At 41.2% G+C, this 22197-nt stretch overlaps 2 long non-coding RNA genes and 1 pseudogene across 3 annotated transcripts in view; 2 read left to right on the plus strand and 1 right to left on the minus strand.

Moving 5' to 3' along the window:
- Positions 1-22197, plus strand: part of LOC110072028 (uncharacterized) — a 33548-nt gene that overhangs the window by 7341 nt on the left and 4010 nt on the right. The gene's annotated exons all lie outside the window — the stretch shown is intronic.
- LOC144587018 (uncharacterized) lies at positions 16506-22007 on the plus strand. Its single transcript, XR_013542149.1, has 2 exons — positions 16506-16536; positions 21847-22007. It is a non-coding gene; the product is annotated as an uncharacterized LOC144587018 (long non-coding RNA).
- LOC110072027 (ras-related protein Rab-1A pseudogene) lies at positions 20940-21888 on the minus strand (annotated as a pseudogene). Its single transcript, XR_013542147.1, has one exon. The product of XR_013542147.1 is annotated as a ras-related protein Rab-1A pseudogene (transcript).

The raw sequence follows: 22197 nt of genomic DNA on the forward strand, positions 1-22197 counted from the left end.
TCTGTTCAAGAAGAGCACTGCCAAAGAATGCTTCAACTGCTGTACAGTTGCACTCATTTCACATGCTAGCAAGGTTATGCTCAAAATCCTACAAGATAGGCTTCAGCAGTATGTGGACCGAGAACTCCCAGAAGTACAAACTGGATTTTGAAGGGGCAGAGACCAAATTGCTAACCTGTGCTGGATTATGGAGAAAGCCAAAGAGTTCCAGAAAAACATCTACTTCTGCTTCATTGACTATGCAAAAGTCTTTGACTGTGTGGACCACAGCAAACTATGGCAAGTTCGTAAAGAAATGGGAGTGCCTGATCACCTTATCTGTCTCCTGAGAAATCTATATATGGGACAGGAAGCAACAGTCAGAACTGGATATGTAACAACTGATTGGTTCAAAATTGGGAAAGGAGTACGACAAAGATGTATATTGTCTCCCTGCTTATTTATCTTATATGTAAAATATATGATGCGAAAGGCTGGACTGGAGGAATTAAGATTGCCGGAAGAAATATCAACAATGTCAGATATACAGATGATACCACTCTGGTGGTAGAAAGTGTGGAGGAATTAAAGAACCTCTTAATGAGGGTGAAAGGGGAGAGCAGAAAAAATGGTCTGAAGCTCAAAATAAAAAAACAAACCTAAGATCATGGCCGCTGGTCCCATCACCTTGCAAATAGAAGGAGAAGATATGGAGGCAGTGACAGATTTTACTTTCTTGGGCTCCATGATCACTGCAGATGGTGACAGCAGCCACAAAATTAAAAGACACCTGCTTCTTGGGAGGAAAGCGATGACAAACCTAGACAGCATCTTAAAAAGCAAAGACTTCATCTTGCCAACAAAGGTACGCATAGTCAAAACGATGGTTTTTCCAGTAGCGATATATGCAAGTGAGAGCTGGACCATAAAGAAGGCCAACCGCTGAAGAATTGATGCTTTTGAATTGTGGTGCTGGAGGAGACTCTTGAGAGTCCCCTGGACTGCAAAGAGAACAAACCTATCAATTCTGAAGGAAATCAAACCTGAGTTCTCACTGGAAGGACAGGTCCCGAAGCTGAGGCTCCAATACTTTGGCCATCTCATGAGAAGAGAGGAAAAGCCCTGGAAAAGCCCCTGATGTTGGGAAAATGTGAAGGCAGGAGGAGAAGGGGACAACAGTGGATGAGATGGTTGGACAGTGTCATCAAAACTACCACCATTAATTTGACCCAACTCCGGGAGGCAGTGGAAGACAGGAGGGCCTGGCGTGCTCTGGTCCATGGGGTCACGAAGAGTCGGACACGACTAAATGACTAAACAACAACAACGGCAGCTTTCCCTCCCTTCTTGAAGTTTGTAGTGTTTCAGCTATATGTGCTTATATTTTTGTTGTACAATGACCATGTCGTTCCTATCACATTTAAAACAGGAGTATATCCTCAGAGTTCACCCCCCTCCTTTAGCTGACCACTTTAACTGAGAATAGGTAAAAGGTGTACTGCTGAATAGCTCAGTGGTTTAGGTATCTGACTCTGGAGCCAGAAGTTGGGAGTTCAGTTCCCCACTGTGCTTCTCCAAGAGAGGTTGGACTCGATTATTCATAGGTCCCTTCCAGCCTTGCAATTCGAGGATCGTATTAGGAACAGAGATGCTTCCAGAGGGCTGAAGTAACCATGCTGGAGGGGGAAGAGTACTTTATTGCTATTTTACTAAAATAAATTTGAATATTATTATTTATTTATTTATTTATTAGTAGATTTCCAAACTGACTTTTTAAAGACTTAAATATCTCACAAGGCTCCCTATCTGCAACAAATGGACCACCTATAATAACAGAAACATAAAACCACAGTTTTTACAAGTATACAGGAGGACCTCTAAAATGATCAGAGGTGGGGAAGGGATAAATTCCACACTGATGAGAATGTCTTACCCCTGTTAATAATTAGAATTGCATCAGTTAATGATGAGCCTGAAAGCAAGGCTCTAGATGTTCATCTCAACACATAGGCAAGGTTGTATGGATGCAGCTGGTCCATCAGATAGCCAGGCCTCAACCTGTTGTAAAAGGTTAAAATTGACATTTTGAAATTGGGCCTGAAAACATATTGGTAGACAATGTCTGGTATTCTGTGCATGTCAGCGTAATGCAAAGTTATGCTAGTGTAAATATAAAGAGCCTCATGGCGCAGTGGTTAAAACGCTGTACTGCAGCTAAAACTGTGCTCACGACCTGGGGTTCAAATCCCAGGTAGCGGCTCAAGGTTGACTCAGCCTTCCATCCTTCCGAGGTTGGTAAAATGAGTACCCAGCTTGCTGGGGGGGCAATGTGTAGCCTGTATAATGAAATTGTAAACCGCCCGGAGAGTGCTTGTAGCACTATGAGGCGGTATATAAGTCCAAAAATAAATAAATAAATAAGTGTTATGCTTGGCAATAAGGAACTGTGCTAGGGAATTGTGCAATTGGTTATGTATCCCCCACCATAACTGATCACACAATTCACTGGCATAAGTGATTTGTGGATAGCCTTTCTGCCTTAGTGCTAATACAGTACCACATGCACAACCTTGAGTTGTGTGCATGTAGTTGTGTAATAGGATGTTGACCATTATAATCCATAGGTGCAACATGTGCAATAGAGCTAGCCCCCATGAGAAAATTTTCTACCAGTTTCTCAACCAGCTTCAGTTTCTGAACCATCTTTAAAGAGATCTTTACATGGAATGCATTGTAGTAATCTAGCCTGGAGCTAACCAAAGGCAAGATTTATTACCAGATGAAACAGGCAAAAAGCATTCTTGACACCAGTGCACCTCTCCTGAGAGCTCTGACTCCCAAGAGCATCCCCAAACAGTGTGTTTCAGTTTTCAGAGGGAGTAATCTAGTCAAAGCAGGCTGCACCCCTTTACCTCCTTAAGGTTGATGAATTTTCTAGCACATGGGGCCCCCAACTCATCAGAATTTAAATTAGCTTATTTTATGTCATCTGTTCCCAAACCCTCTCCAGTTTGGTTTCTACTGCTTCTCTGGGATTAGATAATGGAAATGAGAAGCAGAATTAGACGTCACCTTCATATCTATGAAAATTCAGCTCAAGCCTCCCAATGACTTTTCACTTTGGTTTCAGATAGGTATTAAAAAGCTGTAATCAGAATATGCATTCTTAACCATTTTATACTGTAACACAGAAATGTTACCACCCTGTAACTAAACTGACAATATAATGGGGAGACTTTTGTATAGGGTTTAAGTTTTAATTCTGGATTCAGTGTATGTTCACTTTAGTTAAAAACCACTGGTATAACTTTTAGAAATGGCGCACAGATTGAGTTACAGGAACCTAAAGAGCATGGCATCACATGTGAAGAGGGTGACTCATGACAATTACCCTGGGCTGCATAGATGCATCTGCTTTGAAAAAGACTTGTTACAGAAATGGAGCACATTTTACATCACAGCCTAAAATATTTTGGGAGGCTTAATAATATAGGAGTAGATGACAATATCATCAAAGCTACCAACATAAATTTGACCAACCTCCGGGAGGCAGTGGAAGACAGGAGGGCCTGGCGTGCTCTGGTCCATGGGGTCATGACACGACTTAATGTCTAAAACAAAGATGACAGAACTTCTGAAAGGGATGAAGGGGAAAAAAAAACTCAACGTGTTAAATCATTCCAGCAGGAAAATGTATGGAGAAGATTGTTTAATGAATGTTCTAATTAATTTCTGCAGTGAGAGAAAGCAGGGAATGGAAGCAAGGAAGGTGTTACTGTGAATGTGGAAAATCAATTTCTCCTGTTTTAAGTATTTCCAGTCTGTAAATGTTCAGTGCCTTGAATCATCAGATGCAAGGGAATAAAGAAAATGTGTGGAAGAATTCAATCAGGAGGCAAAGTCAGAGAAGGCAGAACAAGAGGGAAACTCATCTGGAAGTTTTAGCAATGGCATTTGCCTTTACAGACTCTCATTTAATCCAAAAATTACCAACCACACAGTGCTGGGCATTGATTACTACTATAAAGTAGTCAGACATGAGCTAAAAAGCACACTGACATAGTTCCAATAAGGAAAACTACAGAAATGCAGATTTGTCCTCAGCATCCAGCTATCAACGCACATATTATATACAATCATCCTGAGGTTATAAAGTCATCTAACTTCTGCCTGCTTTGCTCTCCAGTGATTCTGGATGTCTCCAGTTGCTTAAAATTGAGCTCCGAATGGAATCAAGATGGAAATGCAGGACCACTGTTGTATGAGTTGTACTTCTCCTAAAGGACCAAGTGTGCAGCTGAAGGGATTTTTTTGGACACAGTGGTTCTATTGAGGTGCTGGTTACCAAGTGTGCTCGCTGAATTGATTGTTTTGGCAGCTATGCTTCTCTCTGAAATAAGCAGATCTTGCTGTAATAATTTATGTTCTGATTGTATCAGGGCTAGGCTGCTATAATGTACTTTGTGTGGCAGAGTGTACAGAATGTACACTTTATGTACAGAATGAAGACACCCAATGAATTCTGTGGACTAGGAGATCAGAACATTAGCATCTAAAAGCTGGATGGCTTGCCTGCATTTCTAGGGCCAGTGTAAAGTACTGATGATTATTTTGAAAGCCCTAAAAAAGTTGAGATGTTATTTCAATGATACTTTACATGCGACAGCTTGCCCAGGCCTCAAGATTGACCACAGAGGCCAGACAACACTCTTGGTAGGCACAAGAGATAGGTCCGTCTGTATTCATACCACCCTTACAGAACACACTTCCATGGACAGTATGCCTGGCTCGTGCCTGCCTCCTTTTGAATGGGTGTTAATTACTTGGATATTGTGGTCTGCCTTTAACTTATAGTAGCCTACCATCCTTAGTTTATTTTTCATGGTATGACAGCCTATCCTCCATATTATTTTACCCAGGCTTCGTGCCCTGGAGAGGACAATCCAGCTTCGCGTACAGCGTCAAAACACTAGACACTGTTCCAAGTTTTCCGTACAGAGCACATTACCATAGTCTCTCGAGACTGAAGGATGCCTATGATGATGATGATCCTCCTCCTATTATTTTGATTATTTATTTGCTAGGAAGATATTTTGATGCTGCTGTTTCAATTAACCAAATCTATATATCAACATTTAAAGTTTTATCTTTCTGTTTTACAAAGTGCTGAGAAGGCATTTTTAACTGTAGAAATGGCATACATGTATTTTAGATTTTAATAATCTGAATGTGTGCATAGCTTTAGGTGGGGTGAATATGTCACCGAATTAATTCAGTGTATCCATACAGTGAGCTAAGAGTGACCAATGATGTCACTAGCTCAAGTAAAGGTACTTTTAGACAACATCTGAAGGCACAGTAGATCGTATGAATTACTTCTCTGAAAACCATGCAGGTGTCAAATAACAGCAGCTGCTGCAGGGCAACTCATGGTTTGCTTCTTCCTACCAGCTGGTTATTGCATGCCCTTTCATCTTCCTCTCTGTCAGAACATGTCCTTGTAGTTCCCTGTCTCCTTGAGTATCTACTTTTGAAGCTCTGCTGAGAGGCTATAGGGGTCTCTGTAGGCTGATGTCTCTTTCTATTTATATATTTAGTAGAGTATGTCACTAACAATCCACTGTGGCACTGGAACAACAGGCCCATTTTTTTCTCATGTGGATGAGATGTAGCTTTAACCTTACGGTATGTGCAAACTGTACATCTGAGGAAAACAGTTAACCAAGAATTGTATCATTCCTCTCCATGCCTGCTGCTCTCACACTGTTGAACTTTGGGGCTCCTTTTTTTTAAACCTAGCTTTGTGTCACAGTAGGAAGTTGAGGAAATATTTACATCTTCCATGCTTTTATTTGTTTTGTATTTTATTTATGCACATTTTATTAGAAGCTGTCCCGAGTCTCATTTTTAGGAGAAAGATAAATGGAAAAAGATACTTCCATCTGTGAGCGATTTGGGTTTTGGGACCATGGATTGCACTTCCTGGAAGAAGAAGTGCTGGCCCCTCCCAAAGACTGGGAAGAATGCGTTTGGCCACAGCATGGAGAACTTAATCAGGAGGGCTTCAAGATTAATTGGAAGGGGGGCAGAGACACAGAGGGGTAAAGACAGATGAAGGCTTCTGCACAATAAGAGGAAGCTACTCTAATGGGGCCTGAAAATAGTCTTTATAAAAATGTATGAAGAAAAGCAGGCCACAAATCACACTGTCTCCAGTGCCTATATATGAACACCAGGAATATGAAAAACAAACAAGAAGAACTGGAAATCTTAGTTCATGAGAATAAATACAAATTTATAGAGATAACTGAAATGTGGTGGCGTGACTCCCATGACTAGACATGGCAGCAGAAAGATATAAATTGTTCAGAAGGAATGGAAAGGAAGGTAGAGTCATGCTATATGTCAAAAATACATATTCCTGCAAAATAATTCAGGAGGATGAGCTTTGTTGTCCCATTGAGAGCATCTGAATTAATATAACTGGCCAAAAAGTAAAAGGAATGTTGGTCTACTACCTGCGACCCAATCAAGGAGAAGATGTGGATGAAACCTTTGAAAAACAAGTTTCAAGAATTTCAGACACAATGTGATAGTAAGGTGAGACTTCAGTTGTCCTTATATCTGTTGGGAGGTAAATTCTGCCAAACATGACACTTCCAAAAAATTTCTGGCTTGTGTTGCTGTTAATTTTTCTACTACAAAAGTAGAGGACGAAGCTGGAGGATTAGCTATGCTTGACTATACAGTACTCTAACCAATAAGTATGACATGGATGAAATGGCAATAAGGGGAATTCTGGGGGAAAGTGACCATGTTCTACTTGAGTTCTTGATTTTAAAGAAAGCAAAAGGCAGAATGTAGCCATATGTGCATATTGGATTTTAGGAAAGCCAATTTTTAATAAACTCAGAACAATGAAAAGTGGCAAGATCCCAACAGGAAAATGAGTCCAAGATGGATAGGAGTTTCTTAAAAAATGAAATTCTAAAGGTACAACTGCAAACAATTCCAACAAGAAAAAAAGGAAGATAGCAAAAAGACCAATGTGGCTTCACAGAAAGCTTAGGGGGGACCTGCAAACAAACAGAAAGCACACATAGAGGAAGTGGAAGGAAGGCCAGGCTGCAGCAAAAGAGTACAGAAACATAGCAAAGAGTTACAGGGATAGCATAAGGAAGACAAAAGGTGAGTATGAGCTGAGGTTATCAAGAGATGCTAAAAGCAACAAAAATCACTCTTCAGGTACATACATAGCAAAAGACGGAGAAAAGAAATAGTGGGTCAGCTACTCAATGGGGATGGAAAAATGATAACGAATGACAAATAAAAGGCAGAAGCGCTCAAGTCCTACTTTAACTTCATCTTTCCCCAAAGGACAGTATATGACTCTCCTAGCAAGTGTGAAGTACAGCTGGAGGAGATGGAATTGCAGCTTGAGACTGATAAACAGGCAAGGAATAACTTGTTGCTTTAAATGAGTTCAGATCTCCAGGGCTGGATGAGCTGAAGGAACTGAAGGAACTGTTTGGAGAAATCTTAGAACCACTGTCTACTTTTTCTTGAAATAATGGAGAGGGGGGTGAAGTGTCAATTGGTTAGAGGATAGCTAATGTTTCTAACTTCAAAAAAAGGCAGAGAGGATAAACCGGGGAACTACACAGCAATCAGCTTGATATCAGTCCTAGGGAAAATTTTGGAGCAGATTATAAAGTGGCCACTTGCATGCACCTTAAAAACAGTGCAGTGATAACTAGAAGCCAACATTAATTTGTCAGGAACAAATTCTGCCAGACTAATCTTGTTTTTGATTGGACAATGTCTGTGGTAGATGGTGGGAATGCTATAGATGCAATATAACTTTTGACAAAGTGACCCATAATATTCTGATTAGCAAGGTAACTAAATGTGGACTGGATAGAACAACTATTTGGTGGATATTCAGTCAGTTACTGAATCATACTTAGAGAGTGCTTATCAGTGACTCCGTCTCAGACTGAGAGGAGGTAATAAGTGGGGTACTGCAACACTTGGTTCTGGAACTGGTGCTTTTCAACATGTTTATCAATGACTTGGATGAGGAGGTGCAGGAAATACTTATCAGATTGATGGATGGCACAGAATTGGGTGGAATAGCTCATACCATGGAAGACAGAAACAAAATTCAAAAAGATCTTGATAAACTTGAGCACTGGGCTGAAAACAACAGAATGAAATTTAACAAGGATAAGTTCAAAGTTCTATACAAGGGGGGAATCAAGCACATGGTTACAAGTTGAGGGATACTTGGCTCAGTAATACTACAAGCAAGAAGGATCTTGGAATTACAGATCACTAGTTGAAAATTAAGGTGCTATATTCAATATGCCAGCAAGTCTGGAAAACTCAACAGTGGCCAGAGGACTGGAAAAGATCTGTCTGCATCCCAAACCCAAAGAAGGGCAGTGCCAAAGAATGCTCCAACTACCGTACAATTGCACTCATTTCACACGCTAGCAAGTTTATGCTCAAAATCCTCCAAGGTAGGCTTCAGCAATATGTGGACCGAGAACTCCGAGAAGTACACCCTGGATTTCGAAGGGGCAGAAGAATTAGAGACCAAATTGCTAACATGCGCTGGATTATGGAGAAATTGGATTATGGAGCCAGAGATTATGGAGCCAGAGAGCTCCAGAAAAACATCTACTTCTGCTTCATTGACTATACAAAAGCCTTTGTATGAACCACAGCAAACTGTGGCAAGTCCTTAAAGAAATGGGAGTGCCTGATTACCTTATCTATCTCCTGGGAAAACTATACGTGAGACAGGAAGCAACAGTTAGAACTGGATATGGAACAACCAATTGGTTCAAAATTGGGAAAGGAGTATGACAAGGCTATATATTTCCCCCGGCTTATTTAACTTATATGCAGAATACATCATGTGAAAGGCTGGACTGGAGGAATCCCAAACCGGAATTAAGATTGCCGGAAGAAATATCAACAGCATCAGATATACAGATGATACTACTCTGATGGACCAGGCCCTCCTGTCTTCCACTGCCTCCCAGAGTTGGGTCAAATTCACATGGGTAGCTTCGATGACACTGTCCAACCATCTCATCCTCTGTCGCCCCCTTCTCCTCTTGCCTGCACACTTTCCTAATAGCAGGGTCTTTTCCAGGGAGTCTTCTCTTCTCATGAGATGGCCAAAGTATTGGAGCCTCAGATTCAGGATCTGACCTTCCAGTGAGCACTCAGGGTTGATTTCCTTCAAAATGGATAGGTTTGTTCTCCTTGCAGTCCAGGGGACTCTCAAGAGCCTCCTCCAGCACCACAATTCAAAAGCATCAATTCTTTGGCAGTCAGCTTTCTTTATGGTCCAGCTCTCACTTCCATACATCGCTACAGGAAAAACCATAGCTTTGACTATGTGGACTTTTGTTGGCAAGGTGATGTCTCTGCTTTTTAAGATGCTGTCTAGGTTTGTCATTGCTTTCTTCCCAAAAAAAAGGCATCTTTTAATTTTGTGGCTGCTGTCACCATCTGCAAGGATCACGGAGCCCAAAAAAGTAAAATCTGTCACTGCCTCCATATCTTCCCCATCTGTTTGCCAGGAGGTGATGGGACCAGTGGCCATGCCTGTGAAGATGATCACATAAGGAAAGATTTTTTTAAAAAATGTGCCTGTTTAGCTTTGAAAAAAGAAGACTGAGGAGAGGTATGATAACTTTGAAAGGTTATGCTTGCTGTTTTTTTTTAAGTATGTACTAGAACTTGTATCATATGCTGCAGCAGGAGTCACTGCAATTTAAATCAGGCTTTTCTGGAATGTGTAGCTTCGGCCCTGGTGAAAATTGGCACTGATAGGCTTCCTTCTTGAGATGCGAACATCAGTTTTAGGTAAAAGAATTGTATGGTAGGTACAAGGCATTAATTTCCCCCCCCTCCCTGCGCAGTGTAGTTCTTATCTCCATGTGTGTGTATGTGTTTTAAGTTGCATAAAATGCACCCATATTTTATTCAGTTTAATCCTATGATGGATTGAATGCCAAAGAATAGCGAAGTAGAGGGTTGTAAAATACAGTTTGGGCTATTTAAAACTAGTAGTTTCCCTTGGCTTCAAATGGGAATGTAGGAGCTCCACCCCAATTTTTTCTGCAGGTTCCCTTCTTAGCTTATAACTGTTCCTTCCACCTCCATTGTAAAACACACAATACAAAAGGAAAAGGAATTGTAAAGGAAGAGGGAAAAAGGAAACCCAGGCACTAGTTCCTTCCACCACTTGATACTTGGTAATCCCGTGCATGTTCATTAGGAAGTGAGTTCTATTGTGTTTAGTAGGATGTACACCTACATAAATGTACATGGGGCTGCAATTCTAATTGGCCATGATGGGTAAGGGCCAACTTTTTGGCTCTGTTGAATGCATGCCCCTCCCAGCCTCGGTGGTGCTATAAATTATTTAGGAGTCAGAACCTAAATTTGTCCCAGGATTGTGGCTGTGTCTCTAGGCTGAAGAAAATTTTAATCTGGGGTACCTATACTCCTTCTTTGCCTATCCCCCTTCCCACCCCTTTTTGGCTGGCAGATCTTGCCCAACAGAACAGAGTCTGATAGAAAAGTCTATTTTCAGACACCGTTATCGTTGAAATAACTTTCTGTAAAAGAATGTTCTCTTGGCAGAAGGGGATTTCTACCAGCAGAATAAATTGGTGCCTAGTCCTAAACTTTTACAACTCTGAGTTAGGATTGCACTGCTCAGAGCATGGGGATGGCCCACACTTACATTTTGAGCTGAGCTCCTTTCCTAGTCCATTAGTTGCTCTTTTCCTACCCCGAAAGATCCCTTTCTGAAAGCACCAGAGACTACTATGGATTATGATCCCTGATTTGGCCAGGCAAGTGAATTACAGATTTCTGAGCTATTAAATAATAGCAATGAAAAGTCTTACTAATGAGAAACATTGATTGCAAGAAAAAGAATGTTTATGAGGTAGGATGCCTTATGGTTCATCTATTGCTGAGGTTGCCCACAAGGTCTGTGAGACCGAAGAGCAAGGACAAAACTTAACGACCTTGGTATGCAATGTTTGTAATGGTACATTCTGAACATGCACAGAAAATGACATCTGATTTTCTTACAAGGGCTTTCTGTGAATAGCAAGAAGGAATAATGAAACTGGTGACGTCTTTTACATACATACACAGATATAGATTGAGGGTCTCCTTGTATGTACTTTGGGCCTGTGGCTGGGAGGAGGGTTATGCAGTCCTGGCCATCCCAAACATGCTTCTGTCCTCCCATCCCAGAGCAAGGCGGTCCTACCTGGCCATTGGTCTTGGTGGGCTATATATGCCTTCACTGTGAGCACATTTATTTCCTGGTGAAAAATATGGACCTCCATTAAATTCATAGGTGTTTTTAATTGTTTTAAAAATTGTTTTAAGTCTAACTTTCTGGTGTTTCTTATGGCATTTATAATGGTGATTATTGTGTAGTTTTAATTGACTAGGAGCCACCTTGAATTCCCAGGGAGAGAAAGGCAGCATGTTAAACAAACAAACAAACAAGTCATTTAATGGTGTACTTGGAGAGTCATGCCTCACCTACTTTTCATTTTACTCTAGTAGGCACTTTCATTTTATCCAGTTTGTCCCAACTTTAAACTTTTGGCTATGGGCCTAATTCCACTTACCATATCAGAAGCAAGAATAATGAACTTTGTTTCTTATGAAAATGGCAGCTATTTATTATAGATGGTGGTTGTATAGCTTTTAGGATTGATTCAGAAAAGCCTTACCCTGTCATAACTGATAGTGAGGTCCAGCAGTGTCAGAGACTGTAAAATAGACTTCATTAGATATATAAATTAGTCATAATCTTTTAATAAATTGGTCAAAATGTATTAAAATTAAGTTGGTTCTGCATTAAGAGAAGTATTAATAGTGATCAAGGCAATTGATAGATAAGGTCTAGGAAATATTATTCTTGGTTAGGTTAAGTTTTAGGAATGGAGATGGGCAGAAACTGCACTTTTGACAGTTTGGCCCAGTTCAGTGCGGTACCCACACAGGTGTTCCCTGGGTGCTTAGTGATTCCCTTTCCTGCCTCCTTCATGTCTTTGCCCACTCACAAACTACATCATGCTTCCCTCCCCAACCTCCCTTGGTGGCCAGCCACTCGCCAGCAGTAGCACACACTTCCCCCCTCCACCTCCTCCAGCAGCCACCCACTCAGAGGCAGAGCCACAGCTTCCCTGCCCTGCCTCCTCATCTGAGTGGTCAGCTGCTAGAGGAGGGAAGTGTGCATTGCTGCTGGTGAGTGGCTGACCACCAGGGGAGGTTGGGGAGGGAAGCATGATGCCGCTTGTGAGTGGGCAAAGACATGAAAGAGGCAGGGGAGTGAAATGTGTGGTGCCTGCGGAACACCTGTGTGGGCGCCATGCTGAATTGTGCCAAGCTGTCAAAGCACAGTTCATGCCCATCTCTACTTGGGAACGTATGAGCATGCCTTGTACAGAGTCATACTGTAGGTCCACCTACTTAGTATTGTCTGAACTCACACTGTCTCTCCAGGGTTTAAGATAAATGTTACTTCTATTCCGTCACTGAGGGCTAAAATAACTTAGAGTGCTGAGGGGACAGTGAGTGAAGAAATGACACAGTATTATTGCTGCACAGTCAATATCGGGGCCATTGTTTCCTTCCAAATGCTAAATAAAACCAAGCTGTCACTTACTTCTAAAGCTGTGAAAGACAGAAGATAATCGCATGTCCTTTATGACTTAAGAAAGCTCTGATTCTAATTGCGGTGCTCCCTATTTTGTCCAAACTGATTAGACCAATAATAGTGAGAACTGGTAAGTAGTAGAAAGTAGCTTTGTGAAAACTCTTGAAACCTAAGGACTCTTGTGGATCCACAGGGCAGCAGGTGGATCATATTGAGAGTTCTGACCGCAGTTATGTATTACATTGCTGCAAATGGCTGCAATCTCATGATGAGCATTTGTTTATTGTGTTAATATTTCTATAGGTTTATTATCCAAGGCTCACAGCAGACCAGAAACACATTCCAGTCAGTCATGGGCATGGAGGATTCCTTAAGGTATATTTATTTAAATAACTTATAAAAATATCTTGCAAGATAAAGGGACTTTACAATGTTATGCAAATAGGAAATGTTCTGTGATTGTCCAGCTAACAGAGGAAGAAGAATAAGCTGTTATTTAAATTTGTTATTGTGTATAGCTTACACAATATTAAGATCTAAGTTTTTGTTACATTAAAAAATGTAAAAGAATCTATTTAAAAAAATTGAAACAAGCTTGGAGGAATGGAAAAACAGCATGTGATATGTAATTGGTTGCTCAGGTAGTATATCTTATCTACCTTTTAAGCTTTCAGTGGAGCCTCGTGGCGCAGTGGTTAAAATGCTGTACTGCAGCTAAAACTGTGCTCACGACCTGGGGTTCAAATCCCATGTAGCCGGCTCAAGGTTGACTCAGCCTTCCATCCTTCCGAGGTTGGTAAAATGAGTACCCAGCTTGCTGGGGGGGCAATGTGTAGCCTGTATAATTAAAAATTGTAAACTGCCCGGAGAGTGCTTGTAGCGCTATGGGGCGGTATATAAGTCCAATAAACAAACAAACAAACAAATTAAATAGAAGTCTGGCTGTATTGTAGATTAACAGTAAAGTGAGTGTGAAATCAACTACAACAATGTTTAATTGCCTGGCAAATGTTAATCTTATTTCTGTTTTGGTATGCCTAATATCAGATGTAAATTTTTCTTAAAGTAAAAGCTGTTTTTTTCAGAAGCCACGGAACATGATGGTTTCATTTCTTTTTCCTTGTCTACTAATGACTCAAAAGATTTGGCTGAAAAATTGGCAAATTGGCAAAGAAGTAGATGAATGAAAAACCCTTTCTACAGCTATCTCTAGAGCTAATGTATGAAGACTCCCACGGAAAATGTGTTGTTCAGATAATAGCACATTTTCTATGCACTTTGTTATGGGAAATTTCTGAGTTATGTACATAAAAGATATATGTTTATTTTACAATATTTCAAGTACTCGGTTTCAGGATTTCTGTTGATAGTACTTAGCTGAAAACTTTCACTGTGGCCTTCACAAAGGACGGCAACAAAATTTGAAATATCTCAACACATCAGGCACAAGATAGTGATAATGATAGTATGCAATTATAATAAGCACTGCTAGAATTATAGCTACTGTGACTATTAGATATCCTAATAATATTTTCATTAGTTCATGAAGCTAGGGTCACCCAGTTGTACAGCTTACCTGGGTTCCTGTTGGTGGCCTGTTGAGTCTCAGAGCACTGGGATGCCAGCTGCCATCATAGGGCTCTTCATCCCAGGTGCCTTGGTGCCTGAGAATGCTGTGCAAGGAGCCAGCCAATCAGAGTTGGCTAGTAGCAGGGGAGGGCGGAGCTCCTTGCTTGGTAGACCAGAGAGAAACAGTTTTCCGCTTGGTCCACCAAAGGAGGCTATAAGGAGTGCTCCAAGGTCCTCTCTTGCAGTCTTCTCTTGGATGTCATCCAGCCTCTCTCCTTTTATATATACAGCATATGCTGTTTGTATAACTTTGAGAAGGAGGATGCTTTGCTGTTACGTTGTAACAATTGCTAATTTTCTTGTCAGTGTTTTATTGGTGTGATTTTGTGTATAGGAACAGATCGTCAATGAGGGAGATGGGTATTCAGCCCTAACCTAGGCAAGGAATCCTCTTCCTATGGGGATCAAGAAGTGGGGGACTGACAGGGACATGTCCATCTTGGGAGGGGCACCACAGTCCCTCACAGCTCTTATCACTGAGTTCTTCCTGCCTCCCCACAGAGGTCTTGTGCCTGGAGAGTACCTACTCACCCCTGGTTACCAAACTTTGGGCTGCCTAGCAACAGGCAGTGATGTGCTCCTTATGCCAATAGTATCTTGCGGCAAGTGACCTTTTAATATCTGTCATCAGTCTGTCCTTTCAATAAACAGTGAACAGTGATATGTGTTGTCTTGATGGGCGGAGAACTGCTCCACAAAAAAATCATTTGCAGATCCTTGCCTGAGTCTGCAAATGATTTTTACCATTTCAGCAATTATTCAGCGCAAATCATGGTATCTCACGGGCGCAGGCTACTACTTGGGGGCAGTGCTTACTTTGGATCAAGAGTGTAGTTTGATCTGTCACTCAGTTGCTTCTGGGTTTTTGGAAGAATGCCACGCCTGCTTCTTCTATACGGATTGCTGTTGTTTCCCCTGTGGTTTTTTTTCTCCTTGAGTCTGACGGGATTCTTCTTCTGCAACCAGGGAGTGGTGGTGGAAGGGGAGGAATTAGCCAGTCTGAACTTAAACTGTGGTGAAAGAGGTTTCCTATCAAGGAGGAAAGCTGAACAGAGAATTGAAAAGATGGTATATGGTAGCAGCAGTTCAATAGCATCAGGTTCAAAGTTTGGAAAACTTGATTTTTTTGGATTACGGCTTTCACAATCCCAAACCAGCATGGCCAGTGCTAGGTGGGGAATCCTAAGAATTGCAGTTTTTTAAAAAAACCAGTTTTTCCAAGCTTGAATAAAATTATTAGCTAACTTCTAAAACAACAAAGTGGTAGTGCCTCGCAAGACGAAAGTAATTTGTTCCGCCAGTAGCGCCATCTTGCGAAATTTTCGTCTTGCGCAAAGCGGCTTTCCATAGGAATGCATTGCAATGCATTCCTATGGGAAACCTCGCAAGACGAACAAATTACTTTCGTCTTGCGAGGCATCAGTCTTGCGAAAAAACTTGTCTTGCGAAGCACGGCCATAGAAGTAGCCATCTTGCGAGTCGCCAACACGATCACAAAACGCTTTCGTCTTGCGGGTTTTTCATCCAGCGAGGCATTCGTCTTGCAAGTTTTTCATCCGGTGAGGCATTCGTCTTGCGAGGTACCACTGTAATTGAAAATAAAGGAAAAGTGGCACGATAAAGACAAACAGATTTGTCTTTAAGGTGATTGCAGTGTAGGCGGCAGTCCACCTTGTCCAACAGGTTACGTCTGATGAAATGGGTTGTAATCCCCAAAAGCTAATGCTGGAATAACTAACCCTGTGAATCTTTTTTTTAAAATCTGTTTTTGTTTTTGTTATACATGCTGAAAGAGAATAATACAGCTTGTCTTGAATATAAGGGATGAATGACCAGTTCCATGAGTGCAGTGAAATTCTGAATTACCAACTGCCTTCTACTCCAGACCCTCTTAAGTAAGCGGCCACCTGGGGAAATGTCCGAACCAGCTTCTTCCAACACAACTAGATGGTTTATAATTCGAATTCAAACTGTAGCTAATCCCAGAGAGAAAAAATATTTCTCAGGTTGCCTCTGTTTATTGTTCAGCATGTCCAACACATTTGAGAAACACTGTTTCCTTAGTTGTAGGAAGCGGTGCAGCTATGTATATGCTTGTTTGTGTTTTACTGCATTTTTTTCACAATACAATCCATAAACACTAATGAAGAAAATTTACAGTGTGGTCCTATCTGTTCTTATCTGCAGGAAAATTGCACTGTGGAATTTATGCCCTAGTAAGTATGTTTAGGAGTATTGCAGTGATGCACTTCATTAAAGTCTTAGCTCAGTTCAATCTTCCTTTCTTCATTATAAGACTGTATAGAAATGCAGTTACATTCTTAGATCAGTTTTATACAATTAGATATTAGAGCACCCAAAAGGCTGCTGAAAATAACATAGTCTTTCAGTTTTATAAAAGTTTCTTGCTAATCTAAAGGATCGTTGTGTAAAGAAAAAAATGAATAGATGTTTGAATTCTGAAATTCAAGCAGAAAGGCATTTCCTCTTTTGCACAGACTAGGTGAGTGTAAATGGTTGCATGCAACAGAAATACTGTATTTGCAGATGCTGATCCTAGAATGGTCACATGGGATTATTATTTTATGATTATATGGCAAAATTTCAGGGTTGAGATTGTTTTTACAGCTGAAAAGGAACTGTACAGCACAGTGTTTTTGGCAGTCAGCCCAGATCTGTCTGTGTTGCTTGCATAGTTCTGTTTTCAGTTTTCTTTCTATATCCTCTTTAAGAGGGGCGGGGGAGAAAAGAAAACCTACCAAAGAAAGGGAATTGTCATAAAATGACCAGAGCCTTCTAAATATGGCACATACAGATTTCAATTCCCAAATTTTCAGACCAAATTTTGATAAGACATAAACCAAAGCCTTCACATAAGCATAGACATTGTTTCAGGTTTCAAGTTGGTCAGTCTGAGGATTCTTACCTCTGGGCTAAAATATGGAGTCAAATCAAAATGCATTGCTCTGTGTACATGCATGATGCTTTCAAGCTGAATTATGGTGTTGTAGCCAGAGACATCCCCTCTGCAAGGTGTTCTGCTTTTCAGATAATTTCTTGAGGGCTGAATTTTCCTTAGAGAGCAAAGAAGAGCAATATGGGGGGGGGGGGGTTCACCCTTAAAAGAAGATTGTAAAGAAACTGATTGTGAGAGGGAGGTCATCCGTTCATATTTGTTTATGCCACAAGACCTCTTTGGGCTGTTACTTCTAGTGGTGATACAGTAAAACTTCCATCTCAAGGGAGACTTGGGCTTATTGAGTTCCTTATCCAACCCAGTTGCTGAATGATAGTTTTATTTGTCAAATGAGGTCAGTAATTAAAGTCAAACTCTAATTGCCAAAATGGAAAACTAATGCTGTTTTGCTAAAACCGCTCTTCAGTAGAAAAATATGGTGACCCCTGCTATATTATGAGTGAAAGAAAAAGAACCACTTTCTTATCTATTTATACAGCTGTAGGCCATAAAGGCTGTATATAATCTACCAAGACCCCACATCCCAGACTGCCTACCACAACAAGTGGCCTGTGAGATAATTGTCACCAGTGCAGAGATTTAAAGCTTGGTGGTAGCAAAAAAAACCCTTAGTTTGTCAAAAGAGTTCTGTATGCTCTGCTTACTACTTTCACTAAATATAGTGTTCATATTTCCTTTCTCCCTGTTTTTTCCCCCTCCTTCACAGATCTGCCTTGGTGGGAGAGTAATGTTTTAGAAAATGGAGGAGTGTTGCCTACGTTTGCACAACCAGTCTAGGTTTTAGTTTGTGGTGAAATTACAGCATAAAAGTCCCTGTTGGGTTGTGGAAGAGTTGATGGATCTTCTTTGCCAGTGTTACATGACATGGTCGGGCTTTCCCCTGTTCTGAAATGCAAAGATAGGTTTGAATTGATTGTCTGTGACAGTTGAATTTTAGCTTGGAGCTATCTTTGTCTGTATAAGGTTAGCAACAGCCACAGAGTTAACTGAATTATTCACACTGCTAAAAATGCTGAATATGGAAAGTCTTGAATATACAGTATAAAACATGGTTGAGGTCTTCTTTGTTTGGCATAGGCACAAGGAAAATATTCTGCTGTTAGTACAATCCCTTCTTTTCTAAACAGGGTACTGTAGTTTATGTCTTAGCTCATGATCTTGCAGTGTTTCCATTAAAAAAATACGGCAAACATGTTTGGGTGTGGACAGATGACTTAAAATTTGATTTCAACAAGCTAAACGCGTTGAACTCCCATGCTGTTCGCTGGGAGTTCTGATGATTTGCATGGATGTATGCTGCCTGCTTTGGATTAAATGGCACTTTGAAGAACCAGATGTTTAGTTTGACGATTCTTCTTATGACAGCATTTTTCTGGCTATCCGGGTGACATCAGTGACCAGAAATGCCTCTTTATTCCCAATTTGACAACCATGATGTTTCCCATTGAAAAATTAACTTGTCTGTGGTTCCCCCCCCCCCAAGTTTTGGTTACATCTAGGCTGGACTGCTATAACACTCTGTATACAAGGCTCCTTTAAAGATGATGTAGAAATACTGTCTGGTTCAAAATACAGCTAGCTGGATGCTGATAGAAGCAAAAAGGTCAGCAGTTTTAGCACTCATCCTACATCATTTGGTGCTTTGCTACAAGTTCATTTCTGGTCTCAATTTAAAGCAGTGGTATCAACCTTCAGAGTCCTAAATGGCCCAGGAACAGATTGTATGAAGTTCTAAAATGCAATTTAGTATTATTCCTTTGTTTAGCCAGCTAAAAGGTCATAAAGGAAATGAGCAGACACTCAAAATCTTGAGATTTCTCCATAAGGCAAGGCATTACAAAAAGCAGGTTGGGGATAATATATGTGGAGTAATGCTAATGACATTGAATTAATCTTAGTTCTGTGTTCAGAGTCTTAACATGAAGCAAGGTGTGGGGAGTTTGGAGATATTTTAATTATACTCTAGTAGGTCATATGATGATTCAGGTTCTATATTGAATTGGTTGTGGGACTGATGGGAGTAAGAAATAAATAAATCTGACTCCCATTTTTGCAAAATACAAAATCGATATGAAATGCCCCTATCCTGGGTGAACTGCACAGTCTTCTTTATTGGTGAAAAACAGAAATTAATCAATTTGTAAATTGCAAAACAAGATTAATTCCGGATGTAGTAAGTAACAAAATTCAACAGAAGCTAAATTGGACAGAGTTATTTAGTAACTGAAGTGAGGAAATCTGCAGAGAATAAAGTCCCAGCTCCAGGGTGTAAAATCCACTTCTAGAAGTGTATGATTATGCTGTTGCATCCAATGTACCCCCTAATTTTCAGCCCCGCTGGGTGGGGCTTTGCCTCTCTCTCTTGACTGTGCCCCTGCATGTGTTTGCAACACCGCCCCCGTGCTGGGTTACGTCGCAACTGGAACCTAACATGATCACAGCGCTGAGGACGAAGACAGCTACGCAGAGGGAAGTAGAGTCATGCACGCGCACTTGCGCATCCAGCTTAGCAGGAACCTTGGTTCCATCCAAGTGAATCTACTTGAGCCTTGAGATTGGCATCAGAGGTCCTGCTCTCTGGCTCATTACTGTGTTTTCCCAAAAATAAGACCAGATCTTATATTAATTTTTGCTCCAAAAATGAGTCAGGGCTTATTTTCAGGGGATGTTTTATTTTTTTTCCATGTACAACCATCTACATTTATTAAAATACAGTCCTGTCATCTTCTGGTTGGTGCACAGTGGTGGAGGGCAGGGTTTCACTTCACTGGGGCTTATTTTGGGGGTAGGGCTTATATTACGAGCATCCTTAAAGATCATACTAGGGCTTACTGTATTTTACAGTGTATACAACCCCCCTATGTATAAAATGCACCCCTAATTTTGACCCTTGATGGAGGCGTAGGAGCAGTTAATGGGCAACTGCTCCTCTACCTCCATCTTCTGCTGCTGTCTCTGCTGCCTGCCCGATTACCTCCTCCAGTGCGACTGCTGGGGCTCACCTCCAGCTGACATCATTGCCTTGTCCCCTATCCTAAGGATATTGTGGGAGGAAGTGATCTGGCAGCGGCAGCAGGAAGAGGCACCCTAGTGCGTGTGAGTGCTTCTTTACCTCCACCTCTGCCTCCTCCTGTCTCCACCACTGGAGGGGACAAGGCAGCGACGTGAGCTGAGCCCATCAGTCCCAGTGGAGGTGGTGATCAGGTGAGCGGGAAAGGCAGCAGTAAGAGGCACCCGCGCACATGTGAATGCTCCTTCGCCTCTGCCTCCTCCTGCTGCTGCTGCCTTGGGGCCACCAAAGGGGACAAGCCATGAGCTCTGGAAGAGGCAATTAGGCGGCAGCGGTGGCAGCAAGCGGCGCCCAACTGCTTCCTTCCATGTATAAAATAGCACCCAATTTTTCCTCTAATTATTTTAGGAAAATGTGTCATTTTATACATGGAAAAATATGATATTTTCAGGTTAGGTCTTATTTTCAGTGAAACAGGGTAAAGATAAAAGCCAGTATCCTGTTGCTAGTCCCAGAATAGACGATTGAATCAATTTTTGAAAGTTAAGTCAAGCTTGAATTAGCAGTAGGATACTGGCCCAGTTTTGCAGGTACTAGGAGCAGGTCCTTCTTGGTGGCTGCACCATATTTACGGGATTAAGTTCCCTGGGTAAATCCACCAAAGCCCTGATCTGATTTTTAGATGATTTTACATACAGTACAATTCAGGCAATTTTTTTCCAGTTGGGTTCAGATTTCAAACTCATTGTTGAGAAACAAATGGGGAGAAGAGTTTTAGCCACAACCTCCACTAGATTGTTTGACTGGAGTGCTCTGAATTTTAACATTAGATTTCTCTGTACCAACTGCTGTAGCTCCAGGACCCATTCGGGTTTTTTTAATCTCAGCAGCCATGGTCATGAAAGACTGTTCTACACTTGTTGTGTTCTTTGCACTTGTTTCCAAAAATGGAATCCCAAGGCAATCTGCAAGCTCCTTTGCTGTTGTATAGTCTACTACTTTCTTTGTGGTCAGATCACATTAGTTCCCTACCAACAACTTGTTGACATTTTCACTGGCATAATGATCTATTTCTTGCAGCCACTGTTCTACGTTGTTGAATGACTCCTGATCTGTAACATCATGCACAACTATGATGCCATGAGCTCCTCTGTAGTAACTAGAAGTGATTGTTCGAAATCGCTCTTGCCCTGCTATGTCCCATATCGGAAGCTGGATTATTTTTCCATCTAACTCTATAGTTCTGATTTTAAAATCCACACCAATTGTGTTTTCTGTGTATGTATCATTTGCAAACCTAAGCAGAAGGCAAGATTTCCCAACACCAGAGTCTCCAATCAGAAGCAGTTTAAATAAATAGTCATATTTGGGATTCATGCTGGACATGTCAGAGCCTCGCAGCCTGTAGAGAATGAGCTCGCTCTGCGGAGCAGGCAACTGTAGATCAGCAACGGCAGGTCCTTTGGGGGCAGGCTTTCTATCCAAATAAGCAGTAGGAGGGAACAGCACCGGCAGTGACAGCCATTCCCTTTCCACCAGGCTCAACTTCCTCCCTCATGGGTACTGGCAGTGCTGGCGGAGTTAGCCATCTGTTACCAAGAACCCAAAATGGCGGCCAGCCCCGGAACCAGGAAACAGAGAAATCTCTGGCAGAAGGCTGGAACTTACATGGTGGTGGGTACGGGAACCCAGGAAAGGAATGCTTTTTCTTGAATGTTTTTATTTTAATTGTGTTTTACTGTTTCAATTTAAATTGCTGTCTTTTTATTTTATTGTTCTTTTTTTAAAAAAAAATGTTTACATTAGAGAAGGTATAACAATAATGGAAATAAATAAAATAGTAAACAGATCTGAATGAAATAAAGTTGCTACAGTAGTACAAAAACAGAT

This window comes from Pogona vitticeps, chromosome 2, assembly GCF_051106095.1.
Source record: "Pogona vitticeps strain Pit_001003342236 chromosome 2, PviZW2.1, whole genome shotgun sequence".
NCBI classification, from domain to species: Eukaryota; Metazoa; Chordata; class Lepidosauria; order Squamata; family Agamidae; genus Pogona; species Pogona vitticeps.